Here is a 19,508-nt window from a genome sequence, read left to right as displayed (position 1 = left end):
ATCTGAATCAACCATTGGATGGAAAGTGGACATCAAAATGTGAGGATGCATTCAAAATGCTCATCGAGAAACTGACGACAGCTCCAATCCTAGGGTTCGCTAATCCCAAATGTCCCTACATCTTACATACTGACGCCAGTCTATACGGACTTGGTGCAGCTCTCTACCAAGAACAAGATGGTCATCTGCGTGTCATCGCCTTTGCAAGTAGAGGTCTGTCCAACTGTGAGAAGAGATACCCCACTCACAAACTAGAATTCCTCGCCCTCAAGTGGGCAGTTACGGACAAATTCTACGACTACCTCCATGGAGCTGAGTTCACCATCATGACTGACAACAACCCGTTGACTTACGTGTTGACCTCTGCCAAGCTCGACGCCCCAGGACACCGGTGGCTTGCTGCCCTGTCCAGCTTCAACTTCAACATCCAGTACAGAGCTGGCAAGCAAAATCAAGATGCGGACGGTCCGTCCCGACGTCCTCATGACCCGGAAGAGGCTGATCACAGTACCAAGAATGAGGACGAAAAAATGCAACAGTTCATTGCACGGTTCATGAAGGAGGAAACTGAACATGTCTTCCCCAAAGAAGCAGTGAAAGTTGTCTGCCAAAGACATGAGCTAGAGAATGCTACCGACAGTGATGAGGGAAGCCACTCAATTGCCTTAGTCCAGTGTCTTGCTCTCGATGTGAGTGCTATCCCAGCAGAGTTCTCTCAAGCTGACTTACTCCTTGGATCGAGCACTCTTCCCAGGATGTCGCAGCAAAATTGGGCTGCAGAACAAAGGAATGATCCCACAATCAGCAGAGTGATGAACATTGTCAGTACAGGGAAACGTCTGTCCTACCGTGTAAGACAACAGGAAGAGCGACTCATGCTTAGAGTTGCAGATCAACTTGTACTCAACAATGGAGTTATGTACAGGAGACGCATGTACAGAACCTTCCTTCCAATTAGTTCTTCCAAGCAAATATCGAGAAATAGCTCTGAAGAGTCTGCATGATGCCGTCGGTCATATGGGAATCGGCAGGACGCTGGATCTTGTCCGCACACGTTTCTATTGGCCACGGCTGGCGATGGATGTAGACAACAAGATCAGGACGTGAGCGATGTATCTGGCGAAAGGCAAGAGCAGAGAAGACAGCCTGTCTGGTGAACATCAAAACCAGTCGACCACTCGAGTTAGTGTGTATGGACTACCTGTCACTAGAGCCTGATGGCCGAGGGACAAAGAACATTCTAGTTATAACTGATCATTTCACCAAATACGCGGTGGCCGTCCCTACTGCCGACCAGAAAGCAAAGACTGTCGCCAAGACCTTGTGTAGCAATTTCTTTGTCCATTACGGACTGCCAGAATGTCTTCACAGTGACCAAGGTCGAGATTTTGAGTCGGCGATAATCAAAGATCTCTGCCTGATCCGAGGCATAAAGAAGACACAAACTACACCCTATCATCCACAGGGAAACCCCGTGGAACGCTTCAACCGAACGCTACTGGAGATGCTCGGAACTCTTCAAGAGGAGGACGAGATCAAGTGGCGTGACTTCGTTCAGCCACTCATGCATGCCTACAATTGCACGTAAAATGACACAACTGGCTACTCTCCCTACCAATTAATGTTTGGAAGACATCCAAGCCTTCCCATCGACGTGGCGTTTGGAAAGCTACAAACTTGCCATTGAGCACAGCAAAAAGACAGCTCAGCGCAACAAGCAAAGATATGACCTCAAGGTCAGAGAGTCAGTCCTCGAGGTCGGAGACCTTGTCCTCGTCAAGAATGTCGGGATCAGTGGGAAACACAAGATAGCTAACAGGTGGAGCCAAACTGTGTACAAAGTTGTGAAACACATCGGTCAAGAATGTCGGGATCAGAGGGAAACACAAGATAGCTAACAGGTAGAGCCAAACTGTGTACAAAGTTGTGAAACACATCGGTCAAGAATGTCGGGATCAGAGGGAAACACAAGATAGCTAACAGGTAGAGCCAAACTGTGTACAAAGTTGTGAAACACATCGGTCAAGAATGTCGGGATCAGAGGGAAACACAAGATAGCTAACAGGTGGAGCCAAACTGTGTACAAAGTTGTGAAACACATCGGTCAAGAATGTCGGGATCAGAGGGAAACACAAGATAGCTAACAGGTGGAGCCAAACTGTGTACAAAGTTGTGAAACACATCGGTCAAGAATGTCGGGATCAGAGGGAAACACAAGATAGCTAACAGGTGGAGCCAAACTGTGTACAAAGTTGTGAAACACATCAGTGATTCTCCGGTCTACGTAGTGGCTCCTGCCGCTTTGGATGGTCCAGAGAAGACAATACACTGCGACTTGCTGCTGCCCTGTGGGATTCTCGCTCCCCCTGCATCGCCTGAACCGGATCAAGAGAGTGGAAGGAAGGCAAAAGCCAAAGCTCCGAAGAGAACTCAGGAAACAGAGGAAGGATTGGAGGAAACGGTTGATCAACCCAGTGAAGACGAAATGGAGTACTACTATACTCCCAAGGACACAATATATCCAACCATCACTGTTGTCCATGAAATCCCATTGACAAAAGATAATCCTGTGTTAGAGGATGAACAAGAGCAGACGAGCTCAAATGGATCCGGCCTAAACCCTGAGGCAGAGGCATTCTATCCTCCTGATGTCTCAGTTGTGTAGAATGCACTGGATGTCGATGAGGATCAAGCAGTCGAAACCTTACCTGAAAACCTACCAGAAAACCCAGCTGACGACTTGCCTGAAAACAATAATTCCAACGTAGAACTGTCCTCAGATTCTGAAGATGAAGATGTGATCTTCCAACAACCTAGAAGGAGAGAAGATGTATCCCCTGCGGAAGACAGGATGACCACCGATGGAGTTAAGGATAGTTGTGCACCTTCTCAGGAAAATCCTGCACAGGAGGAAGAACCAGAAGTCAGAAGGTCTATGAGACAAAGAATAGACATACAAGTAACTAGGAAACCCCCTACTCCTAGTTATGCACTCCATTCTAGATGGTTTAGACCAAGCTTTTTCCCAAGCTCTTAACTTTACACCTTCCCCTGATATTAGTCAGTTGACGCCTACGCCTTAATTGGAGCGCATGTGAGGACACATGCAGATTCAGGGGGGGGAGGATTAACCCATGTATTTTTCCCCTATATAGAAAAAGTTAATAATGTTTTCTATGATTTATGTGTTTTCACGTAAATCCCCCTAGTTTCACTAGAGGGCGCAGCGGACTATGTCACGTCAGTCTAGAAATGACCAGCAAACATATTTCTGCAGAGAAAGTAGCTACAAACTTCGATAAAGGTTTAAAATTAAAATAACCCCTTTTAATTTGAGTTGGTTTAGTAAAACCTTTCGTATTAACAAAGACCAAGTGTCCGACGGTGAAAAGTCCACCTTTCTTTGTTTAATATTCAAGTTTAATCGAGCAAAAGCTCCGGTGAGTTTCAGTTCATGAGTCATGCTAAGTATTGGGTGCATTTCGTGTAGCTAATGTTAGCCTATGAAACGGCAGTGCCGTTATGGTTTTCTTTTCATGATTTCATGATGTACATTTAATTTTGATGATATGAGTTCATATTTCATGTAGATATTTAAAAAACCAATTGGAGACAAAGTTGTATTATTAATATTGGTCTCTGAAAGAAGTAAGTAAGTTATAGCTCACGATGCTGATAGCTGAACTAGCTAAATAATGAACGAGGCATTCAGTTCATTTGTGCATTTGGTTTGTGTGTGCGATTTAACGTGAGTTGACGCTAATTGATGTAACTTTGATATAGATTAAGCACTGTACAGTCAAGATTCATATTTAGGTTTGAACTCTAATTGAAGCCGCTGCTGCGTGCAGGTTGGTTTTTTTTTGTGGACTTTGAGAAAGTTGATCGGCGAGCCCAAATAGACCAAATAGAACCTGTTCCATAAGCACTTTGTGGCGAGCCAGCCAGGAGAATTTAAGGAGAGGTATTATATATAAATTATTATAAAAGATTAGTCTTTTTTCTGATTTCAAAAACGAACTAAGCGAATGCAAAATGGATGTTATGAATATGTATGGTGTTCATGCAAAAAGGTCATTGCGTGTGTATGGAATAACTGCCACTGATACTGATAATGCTATCATTGATACTTTTAATCAGTATGGAGCGGTTGTAAGGGTAGTAAGGGAGGTCAATGCAGTGCAGGGCAAGACTACAGTCATAGTAGAGTTTGATTCAGAGGCACCAGTTACACTTCTTGAGCCAGATCTTCCCCTTGATATAAGCAGTGTGGTAGACACTACGGCAAAGTGGTGCGTAGATAGGCTAGAAGTACCAGTACCGCCCACAGACCAGACCCCAGCTTGTGTAGCTACCGCCCCTGACTCAGACAGCAGTAGTGAGTCTAATGATAGTGTATGTTCTGAAAATAGCATGACCCCCTTATACTTACCTGCCATCCAGACCTATTCTCCCACTAGATAATATCATAGAAGTAGAGGGGGCAGGGGGGCACGTCGTTCCCTACTTAGGTTATATCACAGTCGACATTTTCTTCTCAAAAGAGATAGTTGGCAAGTCTGGAACTGTTAGTACTTTAGCCCTTGTAGTTCCAGACTGCAGATCCAACATCGAGGTCCCTATTCTCATAGGTACTAACACCCTAGACATCCTGTACAAAGCCTGTGCTGGAGACAAAGACACTAAGAACACACCAGAGAACTGCCCCTATGCACCACTAGTCAGAAATCTGTGTAGTAGGTACCACATCGAGCAACACAATGGCAGAGTAGCTAGAGTTAAACTGCAGAGTAAGGACAATGTCACAGTCCCAGCTGGACAAATGATGGTGTTAAATGGTTACACTAGAAACGTACCTGCTGTAGCTGGAGTCCCCTTGATGGTAGAACCGCCCACTCAGTTTAGTCTGTCCAGTGGTCTGTTTTTCTGTAGTTATGTTGTGTCCTGCCCAAGACAGACATCCTTCAAGGTCCCTATCCTACTCAGGAACGAAACTGCCCACGACATAACAGTGCCGGCGAGACGCAACATCGCTGAGCTTTCTATCCCTTTATCTCTCTCTTCACTGCCGACTCCTTCAAAGGAAAACCAGGAACACCAAGTGTCGCACTCTCCCACCACTGCTGAGAGCAATGCTCAGTGTCTTAGTAGCCCTGAGAACAAGATCACCTTCAACTTCAACGATTCCCCTCTGCCAGAGGAGTGGAAAGCAAGGATCACAGACAGGCTAAATTCCATCCCAGAGGTGTTTGCAGTCGGTGACCTTGACTCCGGTCACACAACAGCTGTCAAACACAAGATCCGTCTCTCTGATCCGACCCCTTTCAAACAAATTACCCGACCTATCCACCCATCAGACTACGAGGCGGTCCGTCTCCACCTGAAAGAGCTCTGTGACGCCAACATCATTAGGGAGTCTGAGAGCCCTTTCGCATCTCCGATAGTCATCACGAAGAAGAAGAGTGGCGCCATCCGGCTCTGTGTCGACTATCGGAGGTTGAATAGCCAGACTATCAAGGACGTGTACGCCCTTCCAAATATAGAGGAAGCCTTCGCTACGCTCACAGGATCAAAGTGGTTCTCAGTAATGGATTTAAAATCCGGCTACTACCAAGTGGAAATGGAGGAGTACAAGTACAAGACAGCCTTTGTAACACCCATGGGCTTTTTGGAGTTCAATAGGATGTCACAAGGTGTCACCAATGCACCCAACACTGTCGTGAGCCACGGACCCCTTGCCGAGCTCAGACCTCACGTTCCCACGAGCAGTACCTCACCATGAGGTGTCTCGGGGACGAACTCAAGTACTCCGAACGTCCTGGAGCCCTGGTAAGTTCTACTGAACTTCCAGCCCAGTCTCGAAGTGAAGGGTGTGATGCAAATCTGGTAATCGATGTCCTGTATTCAATGTATTCCTCTAAAGACTCTTTATCACCTATGATTATAGTAAGATATACTTTATTATAATCAATCAAAAGAATAGAGTTATACAGATTACAGTGTACATATCATCTTTTGCAGTTTGCTAATCACATGCAAGTTACATATACCCCTCTTAGCTCTTTCTAAATTACCTTTCCACCACGATGTTTAAAAATCAAGGTACACCCTTCCTATATCCATCCTCTTTGGCCTTAGCCTTATCCTATAGCTCCCCCTTCTTGACGTTTAAAAAGAAACTATTCCTATAATATTATATTTATCTAAATATGATAATTTCTCTACATTTTTCTACTTTATATAGTACCCTAATGAGAAATAAAAGATATATAAAAGTAAACTTATAATATGTTACTTTTACTACTTCTACAAGTAATATAGATTATAATTACCACTCCAGCTTGGTTATAGTTGTTCTGCGTGGCTCTTTCTTCACCAGCTCGTAGATATCTTCTGAAGCCAAATTCTGGGATCCTGCTCTAAGGTCTAAAAGCTTATTCCTTATATATCTTTTTTGCATGCAAAAGTGTACCTTTTTTGATAAGAAATGCCCCCATTATGTCAAGCGGGAAGACATTTATCTTTTATATAACCTGTTTTTTAATGACCATATTAATTATTTCTGTTTTTCCAATTGTCATTTTCTCATACCTCAAAAGAACTGTCCCCAATATTTTATTTCATGGGCCCCTCTGGTTTGGGAATTTCCACCATCTTAATATATGAGTGGAAAAACACTAGCCCTTATGTTGTTTTTAATGAACCTATTCATCACTGGTGTCTGTGTCAGTTTCATAATCTCTCCTTGACTTCCTCCAAACTTTGATCTCATGCAAGCCAGACGTTAAAGCCTGCCACCATCTCAACACCCTCTTCAGGTGCCCCTTTTTGTGGCGCCTTAAGGGATCTACAAAGGACATCCAGCCAATAGCTGAGTGTAAATCATCCGCCATTAATCATTAATTTTCTTTCGGTATTGACATCCCTTCCGTTTTCCTTATTTTTGTTTTTCTTTAGCCAGGCATTGTGCCCCTCCCCTGTAGGGTTGGGGTATTCTCAGTCAGAACTTTAACCTTGCCCCTTAAAACCCTAAATCTAAGTCCCCCGACTTCAGACTCCTCTACTGACAAGTATGGCTGCTCATTCTCTGAACCACATATTTTTCTTCTTACGGGCGTTCTTACTACCACCTCGATGGCGTGTGCGAGGGGTTAACAATGCATTCCTTTCTAACCCATCCCCCATCAATCTCTCATCAGGGGGGCCTAGGGCCGGGTCCTCGACAACACTTTTCAAAGAGTCATGGAGAAGTGTATGGGCAGCCTGAACCTGAACGAAGTTCTCGTATTCCTGGACGATTTAATCGTCTTTTCAGGCACCCTGGAACAACACGAGCAACGCCTCATGCATGTGCTGAGCCGACTAAAGGACTTTGGTCTGAAGTTATCCCCAGACAAATGCCACTTCTTTCAGAAGTCAGTGAAATACTTGGTACACGTTGTCTCAGAAAACGGAGTAGAGACTGACCCTGGAAAAATCACAGCACTCACCACATGGCCAAGGCCAACCAACAATCCTTCTTAGGATTCACCGGATATTACAGAAGGTTCGTCCAGGATTACGCAAAAATTGCAAAGCCACTGAATGATCTTACTGTGGGCTACATCCCACCGAGGAGGAAGTCTAAGAACACCAAGCCCTTCTCCAATGCTGATCTGAAGCAACCCTTGGATGGAAAGTGGACATCAAAATGTGAGGATGAATTCAAAATGCTCATCGAGAAACTGACGACAGCTCCAATCCTAGGGGTCGCTAATCCCAAATGTCCCTACATCTTACATACTGACGCCAGTCTATACGGACTTGGTACAGCTCTCTACCAAGAACAAGATGGTCATCTGCGTGTCATCGCCTATGCAGAGGTCTGTCCAACTGTGAGAAGAGATACCCCACTCACAAGCTAGAATTCCTCGCCCTCAAGTGGGCAGTTAGGGACAAATTATACGACTACCTCTATGGAGCTGAGTTCACCATCATGACCGACAACAGCAGAGCAGAGCAGAGAAGCAGAGAAGACAGCCTGTCTGGTGAACATCAAAACCAGTCGACCACTCGAGTTAGTGTGTATGGACTACCTGTCACTAGAGCCTGATGGCCGAGGGACAAAGAACATTCTAGTTATAACTGATAATTTCACCAAATACGCGGTGGCTGTCCCTACTGCCGACCAGAAAGCAAAGACTGTCACCAAGACCTTGTGGAGCAATTTCTTTGTCCAATACGGACTGCCAGAACGTCTTCACAGCGACCAAGGTCGAGATTTTGAGTCGGCGATCATCAAAGACCTCTGCCTGCACCTAGGCATAAAGAAGACACAAACTACGCCCTATCATCCACAGGGAAACCCCGTGGAACGCTTCAACCGAACGCTACTGGAGATGCTCGGAACTCTTCAAGTGGAGGACAAAATCAAGTGGCGTGACTTCGTTCAGCCACTCGTGCATGCCTACAATTGCACGAAAAATGACACAACTGGCTACTCTCCCTACCAATTAATGTTTGGAAGACATCCAAGCCTTCCCATCGACGTGGCGTTTGGACTCCATCTAGAGGAACAGAGCAAAGACACTCACACTGAGTATTTGAAGAAACTGAGGGAAAGTTTACAGGAAAGCTACAAACTTGCCACTGAGCACAGCAAAAAGACAGCTCAGCGCAACAAGCAAAGATATGACCTCAAGGTCAGAGAGTCAGTCCTCGAGGTCGGAGACCTTGTGAAACACATCGGTGATTCTCCGGTCTACGTAGTGCCTCCTGCCGCCTCGGATGGTCCAGAGAAGACGATACACTGCGACTTGCTGTTGCCCTGTGGGTTTCTCGCTCCCCCTGCATCGCCTGAACCGGATCAAGAGAGTGGAAGGAAGGCAAAAGCCAAAGCTCCGAAGAGAACTCAGGAAACAGCGGAAGGATTGGAGGAAACGGTTGATCAACCCAGTGAAGACGAAATGGAGTACTACTATACTCCCAAGAACACAATATATCCAACCATCACTGTTGTCCATGAAATCCCATTGACAAAAGCTAATCCTGTGTTAGAGGATGAACAAGAGCAGACGAGCTCAAATGGATCCAGCCTAAACCCTGAGGCAGAGGCATTCTATCCTCTTGATGTCTCAGTTGTGCAGAATGCACTGGATGTCGATGAGGATCAAGCAGTCGAAACCTTACCTGAAAACCTACCAGAAAACCCAGCTGACGACTTGCCTGAAAACCATAATTCCAACGTAGAACTGTCCTCAGATTCTGAAGATGAAGATGTGATCTTCCAACAACCTAGAAGGAGAGAAGACAGCGGAAGACAGGATGACCAACGATGGAGTTAAGGATAGTTGTGCACCTTCTCAGGAAAATCCTGCACAGGAGGAAGAACCAGAAGTCAGAAGGTCTATGAGACAAAGAATAGAGCCTGATAGGTTGACATACAAGTCACTAGGAAACCCCCTACTCCTAGCTATGCACTCCATTCTAGATGGTTTAGACCAAGCTTTTTCCCAAGCTCTTAACTTTACACCTTCCCCTGATATTAGTCAGCTGACGCCTACTGCAGAGAAAGTACCTACAAACTTCGATAAAGGTTTAAAATTAAAATAACCCCTTTTAATTTGAGTTGGTTTAGTAAAACCTTTCGTATTAACAAAGACCAAGTGTCCGATGGTGAAAAGTCCACCTTTCATTGTTTAATATTCAAGTTTAATCAAGCAAAAGCTCCGGTGAGTTTCAGTTCATGAGTTCAAGTATTGGGTGCATTTCGTGTAGCTAATGTTAGCCTATGAAACGGCAGTGCCGTTATGGTTTTCTTTTCGAGATTTCATGATGTACATTTAATTTTGATGATATTAGTTCATATTTCATGTATATATTTAAAAAACCAATCGGAGACAAAGTTGTATAATTAATATTAGTCTCTGAAAGAAGTAAGTAAGTTATAGCTCATGATGCTGATAGCTGAACTAGCTAAATAATGAACGAGGCATTCAGTTAATTTGTGCATTTGGTTCGTGTGTGCGATTTAACGTGAGTTGACGTTAATTGATGTAACTTTGATCTAGATTAAGCACTGTACAGTCAAGATTCATATTTAGGTTTGAACTCAAATTGAAGCCGCTGCTGCGTGCAGGTTGGTTTTTTTTGTGGACTTTGAGGAAGTTGATCGGTGAGCCAGGACCCCCGAGCACGAGCGCCCTAGCTCAACTGCATGCACACGCTCCACTCTGCATGTTCTCCACTCTGCATGTTCTCCACTCGGCACGCTGCACGCGCCAGGAACAGCATCACCATGTGCCCAGGCTGCAGCAACGCACAGGAGACAGATAAGCAAATTGAGCGCTCTGAACCAAAATCACACTACCCGGGTAGATGGGACATTTTGACATTTTTTAATTTATTTTTAAGGTTGCAACCTATTAGTCACAGGAAATTTATTGGCCAATGTGTGCATATGTTTGATATTATTGATAAGGGATTTGATTATTGCGAATAAATGACCGGCATTTAATATGTTTTTTTATACCTTGTCCGTGTGCCTTGAATACTCCTAGAGTCAACCTAGAGTCTTTAACCCTTTACAAGAGTGTTTAACCCTTTGAGTTTTGATAAGAATTAATGCATCAGATATCTAGGCCCAAATAGAACCTGTTACACAAGAGCAGAGGAAGTGGCCTTCTTCTATGCTCAGATGCTGGATCATGAGCGTACCACCTGTGACGTGTTCTGTAAGAACTTCCTCACAGACTGGAGAAGGGTGAGGAAGGGGAGAGCAGGGAGTGAAGGAAAAAAATGGGGTGGGGGTGGTAGGGGTAGGTGACTGTTTAGTTGATTTTGTTGGGTTGGTTTGTTTGTTAATAGGGGCATTTCACCCACACATTTAATGAAAGTACCGTCAAATGCTGTCAAATCTCGAAAATTATTCATATATCTCAGCAAAATTATATGGATGGTTTGATAGTGCCCTGCGTAAGTGAAAAGACTTTCATTTTTGTTTGAACTGCCCTTTTAATCTGTTCCTTGCATGTGTTTCTCTGCACAGGAGATGACTCCAGAGGAGAGCATGTTGATTACGGACTTGAATAAGTGCGATTTCTTCAAGCTTTTCTACCTGAACAAGAGGAGGGTGGATGCCAAATATAACATGAGCAAGGAGGAGAAACAGGTGGGTGTGGCTCCAACCATCAAGTGGCTGGGGTAAAGTCTGACAGCTCAGGTCCTTCTTAAGCATTTCCTTCGCCCCTCTGCCTGTCCCTCCCACTCTCAGTCTCATTATTTGTGTGTTTCCAGGTCATCACAGAGGCCAATAAGAGGCTTATGGAAGAGTATGGCTACTGCACTCTGAACCAGCACCGTGAAAGCATTGGAAACTTCCGGATTGAGCCCCCGGGCCTCTTCCATGGCCAAGGGGAACATGCCAAAGAGGGCATGCTGAAGAGGAGGATTCAGCCTGAGGACATAATCATCAACTGCAGCAAGTAAGAGGCATGCTGGGAGCTAGAGGCATGCGGGGAGTGAAGCATGCTGGGAACTAGAGGCATGATAGGAGTGAAGCATGCTGGGAGCTAGAGGCATGATGATAGGAGTGAAGCATGCTGGGGGCTAGAGGCATGACAGGGATGAAGCATGCTGGGAGTTAGAGGCATGCGGGGAGTGAAGCATGCTGGGAGCTAGAGGCATGAGGGGAGTGAGGGCTCCCTGTTAAAGTTGATGGGTGTTGTTAGTGAGAAGCATAAGTGTAGAGAGAAAAAGAGAACACCACCCTTGCCCTCCCCACAGACAGGCACGTATCCCAGAGCCTCCTCCAGGTCACCAGTGGAAGGAAGTTCACCATGACAACACTGTTACATGGCTAGCCAGCTGGACAGAGAACATTCAGGGGGCCAGCAGATACATCAGGCTTAATGCCAGCTCCAAACCTTAGGTACCCGCTGGACCCAACCATTCACAAAAACCACACAAGACATGTAGATCACCATCCTTATAGACAGAAAGTGATGTAACAGCAAGCAAAGTAGACCTTTTGTGCTGTCCACCCAGGGTGAGAAGGACTGGGAGAGGTATGAGCTGGCCCGGAGACTGCACTCCTACGTTGACCAGATCCGGTCCCAGTACTACCAGGACATGGATTCGGCAGAGATGGCGATTCGGCAGGGAGCCACCGCTCTCTACTTCATTGACAAAGTGAGGGTGGGCGGGACTTCCTGTCTCCGACAGGTCTCTACAGTCTCTTCACTAGCTGAGCATGCGGTCTCAAGATGTGATGTGGAAATGACCGCCGCCCTTCGATTCGAGACGAGCCAATTTCATTACAGATTCGGTCAAATCACAATGCAATTTGAAAAAACAAGTAAATAATGAACAGAAAAATAACCTGTCATTAGTCATCAACTGAGAAAACGCAGTCGCTAAGGAAGTGACAAAACGGCTTTCAGCGTCAGAAATCGTCAGTGATGATTTTTCAGTTGATGACCTGAATATAAATGAGTTGTGTCGCTGCAGCTGGCCCTGAGTGTGGGGAGCGAAAAGGAGGTGAGCTGCTCCTCTCTCCGTGTGAAAAACGTCACTCTGCACAAAGACCGTGACAGGAATGAGTACACGGTGGAGTTCGACTTCCTGAGGGAAGACCTAATCCGCTCATACAATAAAGTGCCCGTCACGCAGAGGGTGAGTGGAGATGCCGGACCGAACGTTTCCTTAATATTTCATCAACGCTGCACTTAGGTTTCTTCACTATGAGCAATGCCTGTTTATGCAGATGGTTCTCCTGTTGTTCTGTGATCCAGGTCTATAAAAACCTCGAGGATTTCATTGAGGCCAAGGAAGCAGGGGACAAATTGTTCAACCTACTGACCGTGAGTCTCCAACCTGATTGTTTCTGTGCTGACAGAAAGTCTATAGTTGAATGATCGTCTGTGTTTTGTATGTCTGTGTCTTTGGGTGTCAAAAACACTCCCATTCTCTCGCTCCCTGCTCAGACATCCACTCTAAATGAGTACATCAGCTCACTGATGCCCGGTCTGACCGCCAAAGTGTTTCGAACACAAAACACCTCTGTCGCCCTGCAAAAGAGCCTGAGAGAACGGTCCTGCTGTGGGTATCTTCACCTCTACTCTACTACTACTAATCTACCCACCCCTACAGCCAGTCTTATACACCTGTACTCAGTGTACGCTGTGTTACTCACTTGTACTCAGTGTACGCAGTCTTAAACATCTGTACTCAGTTTTACACACCTGTACTAAGTTTTACACACCTGTACTCAGTCTTACACACCTGTACTCAGTGTACTCAGTGTTACACACCTGTACGCAGTCTTATACGGTATTTTCTTTCTCCTTCTTTTCCTCCCCCATTCTCCCTCTCCCCCTTCTCTCATAACAGTGTGTGCTTGTTCTTCTGGCGTTGCTGGGAGAACATTAGTAGGGTTAATTATTATCCTCCGTACAAGAACAGAGCACAATTATGTTTAAGAATATACTGGGTCCGTTGCCATGGGTCGGATATGGATTGACCTGCCCCATATCCCGCTTACAGCTGGCCAGAAACGGATCAGTACAATTCTTAATATTCTCCGTTCTCAAACGGGGCCGTATTGTACGCTTAGTGGTTACTATAGTTTTACTCATTTATCTGACTCCATTTAAAATATAATTTAGAAATTTGGGTTTGCAACTTACGCGGACCTCGGGAGTGATTACATTCGACTTGTACCTTAAGAATAGCTAGTGCCATAGAACAAGCTAATGGGGATCCTTTTAATAAACAATAAACCTGCGCCACCATTACTCAATATATGCTCTCGCGATTAACATTATTGCTGAAATCTCAGTTCGGTGTAGAACTCAGAGGCTGAGGGTCCACTCAACACAATACATGCAAACCTGCCATGATAGTTGCGAGCCCAGGTCGGCGTAGCATTAACTGGGCTCTTTAGAGCTAATTTGACAGGAACCAGCGCCGTAACGCCCAGGGGTTCCCTTCGCGTCAAATCACAAGAGCCGTGCATCCCCCGACCCTTTAAGTGGCAGAAACTTGCTGGCCTCACAGCTTAGAACATATCACATATGTGCCAAACTGCCGATCGGTCAGTCTTTGGCCTCCCTTTTCCCCCTCAATATGCAGTTGTAATTTAGGCTGAATAGGTACAGGATGAATTAGAGTCATGGAGATCACGCAAGTTACAAACAAAATAGTTGATTCGCAGACAGGTAGGTTATTAGCATTCGAATATCATAATCAATTACAAAATACACAAATTAAGAATAGTGATAGAGTAAATAATCATACCTAGCCTGCTTGGACTACACACAAACACAGAGTATAGAATATGCCGTGTGGAAAGTCGAATACGATCTTCCGCTGCTACACATACATACATACATACATACACAAGACATGTTGTGTGGGAAGTCGAATACGATCTTCCTGATACTTACATACACGTACAATATGCTGTGTGGGAAGTCGAATACGATCTTCCCAGATTGGTCTGTCTCCCTTGCTTTTATGCCAAATCATACGTTTGAAACCAGGCGGCAGTGCCATAAATCAACCTGGAGGGGTGGTCAAATCTGGAATTTAGACCCCCACCGTTGGGGGTTGTTGAGTAGGGAAAATGAGATGATTACCAAGAGAGGACGTGTAGGTTTTCCCTTGAGTTATTGAAACTATGGTTTATTAAAATCCATTTGGTATGAAATGTATCTCATCCGATTCCTTGATTTTATCAGATCACATCCATACCAAACAGATTACCCTTATGTTTTATTATGTTGCAGTTATCATGAAACTTCCCTCCTGATTATCCATTTTACATGCAATTCCTGTTACCATTACATAAGACTTAATGCAATAATACAAGGATCACATGGGCAATGTTTTCAAGGTGTTACTGGGTCTATTTACTATCTTAATAGCAGTTTTGAATATTTAATCTTGGAGAGCAGTCACCGGTGTAATGACAGCAGTGCCCAAATGAGGGCACTGTGGCATTGTCCGGAGTCTTCCCCCTTGGAAGTGACCAGGTATGGGGTCACAGGGAGGTCACCAATGTTCGGGAGGATTCTTTTCCCATGACCCAACTGGCCTTGGACCACTCATACGTCTTAACTCCCCAACAGGTAGCCTAAACAACATTGAAACCCCAGCTCTCAGGCCCCTCACAAATGGCAGCCCTTCCTGACCTTAACCACTGTGCTACAGGCCGCCCCATCATATCTATGAATGCTGTAGTTGGGAGTTTTCATGACAAATGCATTATGCTGTAAATATGTATTTGTGCCTCTCATAGTAATATTCCTTTTGGATAAACCTGATTTGGGTGAATGAAAGGAAAGGAGACACCCCAGACTGTTTGGTTTCTTCTCCTTATCTCCAAAATCCAGGCCTTAGTTCTTGACCCTAAAAGTGAGTCACCCATCTATAATTTACAGCCAGGCCCACCAGGCAGGGGGCTGAAACACATGACTTCTACAGAGACAGCTTTTGCCCAGTTTCCCCTCGACTCCTGAATGGTTATGCTATCAAAGGTAGACTGTGACAAAAACCATTACACCAGTCGCACTGAAACAATCAGAATAACACCAAACATTACTCTATTCTGACCTGGGATTATCATGAAACATCTTTATACCATCTCCAATATTCCTGTTCTAGAATGTGAGAAAAGGGGGGCCCCCAGGGCCCAAGAAGGCGCCTCTAAGAATCCTTCTCTAGCTCTCCCCCACAGGCATGTGTGCCAACGGTGGGGGCTAACAATGTATGCTCCAGGAGGGGGAAGTCAGCAAGCTGACCAGCGCATGAGACCAAATGTTACTTTTGACTGGCTTAGAAGTGTCAGATGGCCAGGCTGAGAAGCTGCTTGCCTACAACAGGGCAAACTTTGCAGCTGCTGTTCACTGTAACCGCCAGCAGGCGGATACAAAGAACTTTGAGCAGTCCATGGCTGGACTGCATGCCAAGGTACAGTGAGGGATTGAGGGGAGCAGTGCGAAACAGGCCCTTCAGATTCAGGGAGAAAAACTGATCTTGAAAAAACATCTTGCTCTGGCTTCTATGTTCTGTTCTTCTGTGTTCTCCTCCAGATTGACAGTATGACACAGGAGCTTGTGCAGGCCAAGACTGAGCTGACATTGGCCACATGGAAAGCCAAGGGCTGCCCCAACAGCAAGTGGCATGTGTGACTGTCCCAAATGTGGAGCGCTTTTCTCTCACAGGTGTGCATGTGTGTATTGTCCTCATTTGTCTGTGTGTAAACGCACTGTGTGTGTGTGTGTGTGTGTGTTTCAGTGAGATTAAGAAAAAGCGGAAAGCTACACGCCAGCTTGAGGGCCAGCTACTGAAGCTGAACATTCAGGCACTTCATTGGCAGAGAGGAGGACAGGCAGATCGCCCTGAGAACCTTGACAATCAACTTCCAACAAAAGCCAGAGAGTGAAGTTTGCCTGGGCTATTTATTTTCCTTATGACAAAAGCTGACTTTGTGTTCTGAGCCCCCACTGACCATTCCAACAGCCCTGACCCCTTTCTCCCCATCCCCCACCACAAAAAAAAATGTTGTTTGATTTATGTAATGATTATACTTGATTTGATTTATGTAATTGTATTTACCTGATTAATATGTATGCATTTAAGATATGTATTAAACCCGATGAAATCCTATTAAAATCCATTGCAAAACAATTATCATTGTTATCTGGTATTCATTTTTTGTTTGTGGGATGGCTATCCAGGGTAGAATTTTTGTTGAGTAGCCTACAAACATCTGATGATGTCATAGCCAACAGGAGGGACAGCTATGGAGCATAGCATCACACTACATTACATTACATTACAGTCAATAAGCAGACGCTCTTATCCAGAACGACGTACAATAAAGTGCAAATCAAAACCAGGGACAAGTGCATTGAAGACTCCAGAGGAAAGTACAGTTCCAAGTCCTAGAGTGATACATAGATACCTAGATACAACTTGAGCCTTTGAAGAGTACATCAACTTTCCAACTAGCATACCACGTCTTGGCAGCTAGAATACCCAGAATACTAAAATAATTATACATAAGTGCCATTATATCTTATGGCATACACATGGCTAATTATAGCAGTGAGGTAGGAACTGGGGGTAGGGACCACACTGAAGTTCTAATGAACTAACTGAAGTATAGCTGGCAAGGCAGCGTGCTGCATTACTGAAACATAGAGTGTAATGGAAGCAAATATTTCTTTCATGTCTTAATGTAATTCCAGCCAAGCTCAGATAGCCAGCCGGCTGCTGGATGTAACATGGAGCATTACTGGAACAGCTGAACTGAGCTATGGCTGAGTAATTTCATTAGAATTAACAGCATGGGAGATGGTTAGTTACGGCACTTTTATCATGAAACATCAAAAAAATAGCTAGCTAGCAACAAAACACTTCAAGGATAACTGTATCCGCTATATGAAAACAGCCTCCTAGCTAACAATTCAGCTGTATGAATGAAACATAGTTTGTAGTGAAGGCACACATCTCTTGCTCCCAAGCTAACTTTTTTGACCTTAGATAATGTAATGAAACCTATTTTGGGGAAACTTCAGTGTGGAGTTCAGTGTGGGGGCCTATAGCCAGTCAGAATCATCGAGCCATAAGCGGCTTCCAAAACATGACTATGAGAGGAATAGGAAGTGTTCTCACATGGTATGATCTGGAGACTTGGTTCTTCTTCATGTTTGCCTGAAGGTTCCCCACCCTCATGCACTCCTTCATTATCCTCACATTGGTCAATTTCTGATAAGAAATAAAATAATAGTAAAGCAAAAAACAAGAAGTTAACAGAAGACACACTATATATATAACACCAGATTTCTGATTATGTTTGGAATGATTGGGAACAGTTTCTGCCCACAGAACTGCTGCTAAAAAATAAGTATAATAAATACCTAATAAAGTGTTCGGTGAGTGTATAGTCATACATAAATGTTGAGACTTAATCAATATGGTTAAAACACAAATGAAATGTTTTGTGATTCTATCTGAATATAAGTAAAATTGGCATGAAAATATCAAAGATTGGGTCACTACTCGCACTGTGTTATACAGTATATGTATAATAAATGTAGATTTCACATGGAATAGTGGTTGCACACCTGATTTACAATTTTTTTCCAACTGAAAAGCAGATTACACCTCAACAATTTGGAGTGATGTTAACAGGCGCATTTATTTGGAAGTAATTTTGAAATTATGGAGATCACATATTTGACATTACAAAAACGCTACACTTAGGCAAGTTTCTCTTTGTTACATGCAATGCCTTTTAAATCCACCAGATGGGGCTTCTCAATTACAGGACAACCGTCTCAGTTAACGGCTTGAAATCTCATTTTATTGCAGATAGCTTTGCTTGTGCAATTCTAAGCTGCCCAGTACTATCTATCACTTTGAAAATGACCCAACCTATCAAAAAATAAACTTTTGCTGGTGAAAAATATTAAGGATATTAAGAACTCACTAGCTCAAAACCCCAGCCATAAATGTTACATATGTGAATTTTTTTTTTCTCATTCATAAATAATTTAGTGACGTATTTTGCAAAACGTTTCTAATAGATACGAGCACTGTCCGGCCGCGGCTGCTTCGGACACACATACGCAGTATCATGGCACGGCAGCAGAAATGGTAGTTATTGTATCCCTTCAGCAGCAGGTTGCAGGTATACAAACAAAACGATGCTTCTTCTTTCAAGCATATAAAACAAAAGGCTTTCTATCCAAGATATGTTTCTTGTTGGCTAATTATTTCTAATGTGCAATATGTGAATGTGGCAGCACGGATGGTGCAGCAGGGAGCGCTGCCGCCTCACAGCAAGGAGGTCCTGGGTTCGAATCCCGGTCGACCGGGGCCTCTCTGTGTGGAGTTTGCATGTTCTCCCCGTGTCTGCGTGGGTTTCCTCCGGGTACTCTGGTTTCCTCCCACAGTCAAAGACATGCAGGTTAGGTTGATTGGAGAGTCTAAATTGCCCGTGGGTATGAGTGTGTGAGTGAACGGTGTGTGTGCCCTGCGATGGGGACTAGCGACCTGTCCAGGGTGTATTCCTGCCTTTCGCCCAATGTATGCTGGGATAGGCTCCAGCCCCCCTGCGACCCTGTTCAGGATAAGTGGGTTAGGATAATGAATGAATGAATGAATATGTGAATGCCATTGTGTGCTTGATCGTGCAACAAAATATACGGCTTGCATACCTAAACTGCGGCTAGTGCGTGAAAAAAGCATACCGTACTACCTATAACTATAAAAACTTCCTTTTGGCTCAGGCACAAGGGGTAGCCATCTCTAATAAAATGTATAAATAATAATACCATTCAAAAGCCTTCCTTCTAATAATTAATACTAATAATGCTCTGAATATTTAGATACCCTGCACTGGTGTTGAATGGGGCGGCACGGATGGTGCAGTGGGTAGCACTGCCGCCTCACAGCAAGGAGGTCCTGGGTTCGAATCCCCGTCGGCCGGGGCCTCTCTGTGCGGAGTTTGCATGTTCTCC

General features: G+C 44.5%; 1 pseudogene; it reads left to right on the top strand.

Moving 5' to 3' along the window:
• The window catches only part of LOC133107587 (DNA topoisomerase 1-like), a 33,246-nt pseudogene extending 17,077 nt beyond the window's left edge, over positions 1–16,169 (top strand).
• Positions 16,170–19,508: the final 3,339 nt, after the last annotated feature.

Source organism: Conger conger, chromosome 13, assembly GCF_963514075.1.
Source record: "Conger conger chromosome 13, fConCon1.1, whole genome shotgun sequence".
Taxonomy (NCBI): Eukaryota; Metazoa; Chordata; class Actinopteri; order Anguilliformes; family Congridae; genus Conger; species Conger conger.
This window is presented reverse-complemented; position numbering and strand designations above follow the sequence as displayed.